Raw genomic sequence first — 10,512 nt, 5'->3', positions numbered from 1 at the left:
AGCATGACAACCCGACACTTGGGGGCTACATAATATGGAGTGTTCAGTTTTTACTAATGACTGGGATGAACAACATGGATTTCTTCAAAAGTGGCAGTATTGATATTGAAGCAAGTCTTAAACCATAACTTTGTTTTGTTCAAGACTTGGGGGCTACAGGTAATATGGATATAAGGGAGAAGTATCTTCCAAATTTTCAGTTTGGAGCAAACCAGATTGAACCAGCGTTGGAAACAATCATGACCCGGAATTATCAATTTTTATAACCCAACAACCCTGGTAATATTAAACCGGCAAGTTTTACATCTTCAAGCCGGCTGGATATCAGTTGAATATTTCAGAGACTAATATTTTTGTCAAGTCAAAGCATTGAAGGCCGATTCAAATAGATTCTTTATTTACAAATATCTTTTGCAAGCAAATTGATTATGAAGATGGTTATTAACTTGGAAGGAAGAAATGACAAGGATTTAAGGATGATCAAGTGCTGGCTTACAAGTATATTTAAACCGGAGCACAACCCGACAAATTTGTTCTTGTTGCAGATCAGTTTAACATGGATGAATCCAAATTAAACTGGGGGCTAATGTCGGGGATATACCCCGCGGTATAAACCGCTGGATGTATGACCCGGCTAGAGTTTGGCGATTCACTGGCGACCTACTTGGACATGGCGGTTTACGATTCATTGGTAATCCGGCAGGGCAGGTCAGAGGAGCGACAAGACCCAGTGACCCAACGGGCGGTTTATGGAAGGCCGGATCACGCTATGGTGGGCCGGTTTAAGAGGAAAGGTATAAGGAGTATTTGTCTTACAAGGAAGACCCGGACTTGTATCCGGTTTGTATTAGAGATAGACTAATCCTAATAGGACTCCACATGTAACCTGCCCCTTCAACATATATAAGGAGGGGCAGGGCCCCCCAAAGAGGGAGAAGCTAGAGGCTACAAGCAAGAAGAAACAATCTAGGGCTAGACACAAAGAGGAGAGCCGGTTTACGGCGAATCCCTCGTGATGATAATGAGACCTAGCCTCAAACAGCATGTAGGGTTTTTACCAGATGATGTTTCCCGGGGCCCGAAGCTGTCTAAACCCTTGTCTTGCGTGTTGATCTGCCCTGTGTCTCTCGATTCCGCTCAACCCCTCTCAAGCTACCACATAGATGCGTTGGCCTCGCGACTAAGTCCTTACACTAGGACATCTGCCGTGACAAATCCACGACAGTGTACGAGCCAAAGGATGAGCATATGGAAGCGTACCTTGCTGAGGTCCGCAAGATGGAGAAATAGTTTTGGGGGCTGGAGTTGCAGCATGTGCCTCGCGGTACCAATCAAGAGGCTGACGACATCGCCAAGAGAGCATCCAGGCGGCTACCTCAGGAGCCAGGCGTCTTCAAGGAGCGGCTCTTCAAGCCCTCGGCGACGCCGACGTTGTCAAGCACGGCGCAGCCTAGGGAGGAACTCCCCCAGCCACCTGCCTCGGGAGCCCCGGCCTGCGGCCCGGCCTTGGGGGCACACCTGCTTCTAGCATTGGAGCCGCGAGAAGAATGTTGGATGGAAGAGTTCAAGGTCTACTTGAAGCAAGGGATTCTGCCGGAAAATGAGGAGGACGCAAAGCGCGTGGCACGGCAGGCCACGGCCTACAACGTCAAGGATGGGGAGCTCTACCAAAGGCGGCCGAACGACGTGTCCCTGTGTTGCATTCCCAGAGAGCAAGGGAAGGAGCTGCTAGCAGACATACACGGCGGAGACTGTGGGCACCACTCATCCTCGTGCACCCTCGTTGGCAAGGCATTTCGCAGTGGGTTCTACTGGCCCACAATGCTCAACGACGTTGTTGAGCTGGTGAAGGCTTGTGAGGCCGGCCAGTTCCACGCAAAGCAGATCCACCAGCCGGCAGGGGGACTGCAGACCATACCCCTCTCATGGCCATTCGCAGTTTAGGGGCTCGACATTCTGGGCCCGTTCCCTCGGGCGCCAGGGGGCTACCGCTACCTCTACGTCGCCGTGGACAAGTTCACCAAGTGGGCCGAAGTAGAAGCCTCCGCACCATACCCGCGGGCTCAGCAGTCAAGTTCATCAAGGGCCTCGTGAGCCGATTTGGGGTGCCTAACCGCATTATCACCGACAACGGTTTGCAGTTCACCAGCGATCTCTTCAAAACATATTGTGCTAACCTCGGAACGCAGATATGCTACGCCTCGGTGGTGCACCCCCGGAGCAACGGCCAGGCTAAGCGAGCCAACACGGAGGTCCTAAGGGGCCTCAAAACCAGAACCTTCAAGAAGAAGCTAGAAGCCTGTGGCAGGGGCTGGTACGACGAGCTCCAATCCATGTTGTGGTCCATCCACACGACCGCAACCAAGCCAACTAGTGAGACCCTATTCTTTTTGGTCTATGGAGCTGAAGCCGTTCTCCCTCACGAGGTCAAGCATTGTTCCGCATGGGTCCTGGCATTCGACGAGGCGCAGCAGGACGCCATGCGGGGGACGGATCTCGTGCAAGGTACCAACAAGCACTGCGGCGATACCACTGTCGCAACATCCGTCCCAGGACTCTTGAGGTAGGGGACCTTGTGCTCAGACGGGTTCTCTCCAGGGAGGAGCTGCATAAGCTCTCTCCCATGTGGGAGGGCCCGTTCAAGGTTGTTCATGTTTCCAGGCCCGGCTCTGTGCGCTTGGAGACCCAGGAGGGGGTGCCTATCCAAAACGCGTGGAACATTCAACACCTCCGAAGATTTTACCCCTGAAAAAGGCCCGGTGCCTGTGAAGAAGGCGAATGCCTGTGAAGTTGCCGTGTTTTGGAAAAGGCCCGGTGCCTGTGAAGAAGGTGAATGCCTGTGAAGTTTCCGCGTTTTGGAAAAGGCCCGGTGCCTCTGAAGAAGGCGAATGCCTGTGAAGCAGCCGCGTTTTGGAAAAGGCCCGGTGCCTGTGAAGAAGGCGAATGCCTGTGAAGTTGCTGCATTTAGGAAAAGTCCCGGTGCCTGTGAAGAAGGCAAACGCCTATGAAGCTCGCCGCCCGTGACACTCTCACGTAATAATGAGTGGGGTTGTACACACCCCGGAATCTCCGGAGTGCCGCCCTCGGACCTCGGGGGCTCCCGCCCACGCCTAGTGGCAGCACTTAGCTCTGCACTGGTGAGAAGACGTCGAAGACTAGATTAGATGCCGGACGCGGCTTCTTTCATTTGCTTTCCGTAGTTGGCTTGTCTATTTCTATTTGAAGTTTTACTGAAGCTATTACCGTCTCAAGCTCGCGACCCTTCATCCATTTCACTTGTTTGCTTCGTTTTCTCTCGCGCAAAGTCTCACGAGGGAGGAACATGGGCACCCTCGCGAGTGTTTTCTGCCCCGGTGATTTGGAACTTCCCTATCTGAGTCCGCTGCGGGAGCACCCCTCCCAGTCCGTGCCCGACGGGCATCGCGACACGATCACGGGACTTGGGTTGGTTGTCCCCGCCACCAAGGCTGGAGACTATCCCTACTGACTAACCCCTGCAGGACACAAGGCGCACGACGAGGCCCAAGCCTCAGGAGGCGAGGACCGCAATGAGCTTCCCCTCCCAAGCTAAGTAATTTCCACGCATAAACACGCGGAACGAAAACATAGCACAGAAACAGAAGAACAGCGCGCCAATTAAAATAGCAACAGTTCAACACGCCCCCGTGGGGCACCAGATTACTTTCTTTTTGCGCAGGAAAAAAAGAAAACCAAAATGGGCACGACTTGCCCGGCATCAACTCTCGGCAAGGGCTTGTACTGCCTCTGGAGCTTAGCTGGATTCTGTCTCCCGCTTCACCGAGGCACGATGACGGGCCGGCCCGCTGCCCTCTCCCAGGCGAGCGCACCGGCAAGGGGGGAGGTCGCGACCACCGCTGGAGGAGCTGCCGTCCGATGGGGAGTAACCAAAGCTTGGCGAGCCTCGGGCGCCGCTGCCCGCGCGCCTCCCACCACCTTCATCACAGCCAACGTTGGGGCTGGGCGCATGGCCGCGGTCATCGTCTTCGGGACAGCATCCGGCGTGGCGGCCGTCTTCCCCGAACACCCTCACGTGGAGGGTGGCATCGCCATCGAACTTAAAGTGTAGAGTGCACCGTCGGCCCAGGCCGCGCGCGCGGAAAAACGTTTGCCAGCCGCGGGTCAAGGCCACCTCCCCAGCGATGGAGATCTCCAGAGTAGCCCAGGAAGCCCTGCTGCAGCAACCATCTGCCTGAAGCCAAAGGCTGCCCGGGGCACCAGCCGGAAGTTCACCTAGGAAGAAGCAGGGGAGCTGGAGCCAGGTGCCGGTCGGGTCCGCCGACCACACGACGAACTCCGGCAGCACCTTCGCCGAGCGGGAGCGCGGCCTGGGGGGTCGCGCAGCCCCAACATACCTCTCCTCGGCACCCGAGCGCCCTCCGCCTCGCAGAGGACTGCTTCCACAGCCACGGGAAGCCGCAGCGGAGGGCGTAGGGTGCTTCTGAGGGCGGCCCCGGGCACGCTTGGCCGGAGGAGAGCCAGGCCCTTCCTGGCAAGCCTTTCCTTTATCCGCGGCCAAGAACCTCTTCGGCGGGGCCATGGGGATGACGAGCGGCCAGGAAGAAGAACCGGAGTAGCAGGAAGGGATGGACTAGAAGGGCTTGCGTCGTTCCGTACATATAGCCGGGGGAGGCCAACCGCCAGCCTCGATCACAGGTAATCATGACCCATTTTTCATGCAGGGACTTGTCAATTCATGCAGTTGCCGAGGCGTCGTGGGGAAGCAGGGATGTCCACGTCCAATCAATCGCCACGCGGCGCCCGAGGCCGCGGGCTGTTGGGGCCCGCGGCGCTTCGCACTTGCCCCTTTGCTTCTCTACTAAGCCAAGTCCAGGCGCGCCTTGGGCCCGGGGGCTACTGTCGGCGTTCTAGGAACGGGGGTACCCAAACTTGCCTACCTGCGGCCTACGGCGTGGCTCAAGGAGTGGCCCAGTATGGCTCATCCTCATCAACACATGCTCAAGACACTCGCGAGGGGCCAAGCCTCGCGGGGCAGACGACAAGAAGCTTCCTCAGGCACAGCCTCGTCACGCTGAGTCGCGAGGAGGCGGAGAGATCAAGGCAGGGTACCTCACGAGGTGCTCATGATGCAAGCCATCACGACCAGAGCCAGGCGGGCGCCAGGCAGGCGCCGGCCTGCGCAGAGTCCTTGTTTCCTCTTTGGTGCAAAGGGAGCAAGTGCAGGCAAGAGTATCAAGCAAAGGCAACCATTTCGGTGCAACAAGACCAAGACTAGCAGAACGGCAGGATGGAGGTCATCGTGGAGCCCAAGCCGGAGTCACTGTCAGAGTCTTTGGCAGGCGAAGACCGACTTTAGCCAGGATAAGTGTACTAGATGTTCCCCTTCAAAATGGCCAATTGTTGGCGCCCTTCCCACTCAATATTTGGGAAGAGGACTGTCGGTGTCAAAACCGGCGGATCTCGGGTAGGGGGTCCCGAACTGTGCGTCTAGGCGGATGGTAACAGGAGACAAGGGACACGATGTTTTACCCAGGTTCGGGCCCTCTTGATGGAGGTAAAACCCTACGTCCTGCTTGATTGATATTTATGATGTGGGTATTACAAGAGTAGATCTACCACGAGATCAAGGAGGCTAAACCCTAGAAGCTAGCCTATGGTATGATTGTTGTTCGTCCTACGGACTAAAGCCATCCGGTTTATATAGACACCGGAGAGGGCTAGGGTTACACAGAGTCGGTTACAATGGTAGGAAATCTACATATCCGTATCGCCAAGCTTGTCTTCCACGCCAAGGAAAGTCCCATCCGGACACGGGACGAAGTCTTCAATCTTGTATCTTCATAGTCTTCGAGTCCGGCCGATGATGATAGTTCGGCTATCCGGACACCCCCTAGTCCAGGACTCCCTCAGTAGTCCTTGAACCAGGCTTCAATGATGATGAGTCCGGCGCGCATGTTGTCTTCGGCATTGCAAGGCGGGTTCCTTCTCCGAATAATTTATAGAAGATTGTGAACACCAGGATAGTGTCCGGCTCTGCAAAATAAATTCCACATACCACCGTAGAGAGAATAATATTTACACAAGTTCAATCTGCTGACGTATTTCGTGGCGTGACGTCACACCACTACCGAGCCTTTACTCGAATCGTTTTTATTATACCATTTCAGCGTGTTTAGCGAAGCGGTTTCCTTGGCACGTCTTGTCGAAGCAGAGATCGTGTTCCCCTTATTCCGGGATTCCCATCAATACGGACGTGGGTAACCCAACCGCGCCCGTTGCCACGCCTCCTCCATCGAAGGTGGGTTCCAATCAGTCACGGGGACGACTCTAGGTATTCTCCCTCTTTATAATGAGACCAAGGCCCGTTCTTTTTCTTCAATCCTCAATCGAATCCGCCCCTCGCCCCGAGTTCCAACACCCAGGGCTCCAGATTCGGGTACTTTCGATCTTCGACAATGTCCGGCTCCGACCCACGAGGCCGGTGGATGTCCTCCTCCGTCACGGAAGAGGACGTGCTAAAGCTGAGAGACGCCAGGTACTTAACCTATGAGATTTCGCATAGGTTGCCTGCCCGAGGGCAAGTTATTCCTACTCCCGAGCCCGGCGAGAGCGTCATGTTCGTGTCTCACCTCCGTCGGGGTTTAGGCTTCCCAATGGATCCCTTCATGAGGGGGCTCATGTTTTACTATGGGCTGGAATTCCATGACTTGGCTCCGGAGTCCATCCTCCACATCTCATCATTCATTGTCGTCTGCGAAGCCTTCCTCCGCACTACCCCTCACTTCGGCTTGTGGCTCAAAACCTTCAACATGGAGCCGAAGATGATTGAGGGGCGTCAGGCAGAGTGTGGCGGGGTGGTTGTAAGCAAGAGGGCCGATGCTCCATGGCCCGAGGGCTCTTTCCAGGAGGAGCTCGGCTTATGGCAACAGGAGTGGTTCTATATCACCGCTCCCAGGGGCAGCAGGCAGAGGCCGCCGCCCGTCTTTCGCCTGGGCCCCCCACAACGGCTGACATCATGGGTAAACAAGGGGCTTGACTGGGGGCCTTCCAAAGACGTACCCCTGTTGCAGGACCGGATTCAAGGCCTCCAAGAAAGGGAGATCAATCTGGTCGTAGTGGCCCAGGTTATGCTAATTCGGCGCCTTCTGCCCTGCAAACATCGCCCCCTCCGCCTGTGGGAATTTAATCCGGAGGGGCCACGAGCTCTCCAACACTTCATGGGTTTGACACCTGTGGAGATGTACAAACTGTTCTTCGGACAGCAAGAGATGCGTCCGGACTTGACCGAGGATGCTGGCCTAAGCTGCAATTGCCCGAATACTCAAGTAAGTAGTCATGTGTCCGGACATATTGTCCATTTATTTATCATGGGTTTTGCCTTTTAACCAGCTATCCCTTGGACAGGAGTGGATAGCGCAAGAAAAACTGATACGGTGTCCAGCCCCCCTCCCTGAGATCACGCCGGATCCCGTGTTAATCAAAATGTTGGAGGTTGCACCTTCGGAGGAGGGCGAAGGGGGGCACAGGGAAACTACCACCTCTGCCAATGAGGCTTTCAGTAAGGGGGGAATCGAGAATCCCTCCTTCCAGGGGGAGAAGAGGACCGCTTCCGAAGACCCGGAGGCCAAGGCCTCAAAGCGGGGAAAGAAATCCGCACCGGAAGGTCCTGTGCAGGGGAGAGCCCCGGCCACACAGTCTCCCCAGAGGAATCAGCTCTTCAATGAGCCGTAAGTAAAAAAGGGGAAATTTTGTAATAGGGGACACCCCTACTTTATTTCTAAGGGTAACCGATGTTTTCACCTTGTAGTTCGGATCTCAGCCCATCTCAGCCGAGCTCATCTTCGGGGGACCTTCCTCCGGAGATGATGGAGAGCGAAACGCCTCCATATGCTGCCCCGTCGGGCGGGGCGGACGACCCTGAGGTGTCATCATGGAGGGTCTCCCCGAGTCCGGCGGGGCCGGGGAGTTCGGCACCCACTGGAGTACGGCCGGTGGAGCTGCAGGATTTGCTCAAGAGGGCGTCTATCTCAGAAGATCACCGCACATTAATGAGTATGGTGATTGAAAGGATCTCATCCGCCGAGAGCGGGTTGTATGAGGCCGTCGGAAATTTGCTGACAGGGTTTGAGGTACGCAAAAAATGACATACCTTTTGACAGTTTTGCACATGGAGTGCACCCTGTATAGATAGTCGCCCCTGAGACTTGGTATGCTGTCGAAAGCGACAGCAGGCCGAGGATCATAATCTCAGTTATAGGATGTCGCCTTTCCTATGCAGGTGGCGGAACGTTCGGTGGCCAGCCGGACTGATGGGGTTGCCGAGTTGAAGCGGCAACTCGACGTTACGGATGCGGACATCGCGCTAGTCAATAAACGACTTAACGAGTCACAGGGTAGGTGGTTGCTCCGCGGTCACCTAGTAAGGGAGCTGATGCCGTTCTTACAATTTGTATGCTTGATGCAGATGGTGCCGCTGCTGTGGAAGACCTTCGAGCAGAGCTTGCTCGAGCCAAGGAGCAAGCCAGGAAAAGTGATGCGGCTGCCTCGAAGGCAGCAGAAGAGCTAAAAGCCGAAAAGGCTGCTCACTGCCGAAGCAGGGAGGAGATGGCCGGAATGGCCGTGAAATTAAAAGATGCTACCGACCGCTATGAGGTTCTTGAAAGAGAACGCCGAGCGGGGCAAGAGGACCTGAAGAAGGCCACCGCCGAAGCCAAGGATGCCCGTAGTGCGATGCGGGCTATGAAGGAGGAACTACGTCAGGCCGGAGATATTGCGGCTGGAAAGCCCTTTCTGCTGCGTAGGAAGTTCACGGATCCGAAGTATGCTCAGTTGGGCCAATTGTATGGTGCAGAGGATCCTTATCTGGATTTGGCGGCGAGTGCGGCGGACGCAGTTGTGCACTTCCGAAGCCAGAAGGATCACGAAATGGAAGAGCTTTTCTGGTCTCAATTCCATAGTCCGGAGCGTCCACTTCCGTTGACTGATCGGCTGGCTGAGTGGGCTGAGCTGAATAGATTGTCCGGACTTGCCATGACGGATGTGGTCGCTCATCTGTGGCCGGAAAGGCCCAAGCCTGAGAGTTATTTTTGCTTGTTGCAGCGATTCCTTGGGGCGGTGCCGCATATCGAGGTGATGAAGCAGTCGGCATGCATAGAAGGTGCACGGATGGCTCTCACCCGTGTTAAGACATAGTGGGCGGAGATGGACGCCACCGCTGTTGCATCCCGAGGTTCGGACAAAGGCCGATCACCCGCCGAGCACTATTTTGAGGAAGTCCTGCAGGGCGCTCATTTAATAGAGTCGCAGTGCTCGAAAGATGTTATGTTCAAATGACGTGTATGATTTGTGAGATCATGTTTATAATGCAATAGCTTTTTATACTTGTGCGTTCAAGTATTGAACTATCTCCTGTGCGGCCGTGTATGTATAACCTGAAAGATGGCAGTCTTTGGCTTCAGCCCCCACGCACATGGTGCGGGGGTGTTTGCAAAAAAAAGCGCTTTTTCACACTTAATCCAACGTCTTGGTCCTTTGAAGGAGGTGATAGCGTAGCAAACTAGGCAACCGGACTATAATGCTTTATCACTTTCACTTAGCCATAGGAGCTCGAAGGTGGGGCTACTATATAGCCCCTAGAGGCACCGCGCTTCTCCGAACTCGGGGCGCGTATGTGCCTGACCGGGAAGCAGTCCTTCGTCAAAGCGGAGGAATTCTAAACAATCCAGTAGTCGATCGAGTGGTTGACCAGTCTCTCGCTATATCATGATAGTCAGTTTTCGGCTTTCTCTACTTAGGTGCTCGCCTGGCCGAACCGGGGCACAATCGCAGTAGTTCTCCTGGTGCCGCGTTAGCCGATGGAGCGGAACGTAAGGCAGCAAAACACAGGAGCCGGGCAAACCAACATTTGACCAAAGACATGATTCGGAGCTGATGCATATAAGGCCTAACTCGAGACGCCGAACACTCCCTGAGGTGTTCGGTCTTTATGATACCGGGCAGAACAATGCCCTAAGCCCCTAGTGTACAGGTACGGGCAGGAACTTCTTACGCGGCCGATGCCAAAACGCCAGCCTCCTCCTCGGTTATGGTAAGAAACCGGGGGATGTGTATCAACAAAAGACAGTAAGAAAGGTTTACGCAGGGTCTTAATCTGAAAAGAATCCTTGTAACGGGTCCCTGCTGCACGTCTACGCATGTGTCTCCGTTGTGCTGTATCCTGGACGGGTGTAGCACGTGCTTCATCTGTAAAGGAGAAGAACTTAGTTTGGAAAGATATCGTGCAAAAAGGTGTAGTTAAAATAAAGTATGATGAATTTGAGCTTTATTGGCTCTCATTGTTTATACGTGCAGCCCCTTGTGAAGGGGTATGCGGCGGTGAAGCCCCTTGTTTATTTATGCCGGACTCGCCTAACCGTGTCCAAGGTCTGAATGACCTGTTTTCAGGGCTTTGACCAGTAAGGTCGGATTAGTGTGCGGCTGTCAACGTAGTCTCACGTTTTCCGTGGTCGAGGAACACTCAGATTTAACCTTTGC

The sequence above is a fragment of the Triticum aestivum genome, chromosome 4B (assembly GCF_018294505.1).
Source record: "Triticum aestivum cultivar Chinese Spring chromosome 4B, IWGSC CS RefSeq v2.1, whole genome shotgun sequence".
Classification (NCBI taxonomy): Eukaryota; Viridiplantae; Streptophyta; class Magnoliopsida; order Poales; family Poaceae; genus Triticum; species Triticum aestivum.
The sequence above is the reverse complement of the archived record's forward strand: the minus strand, read 5'-3'. Positions refer to the sequence as shown.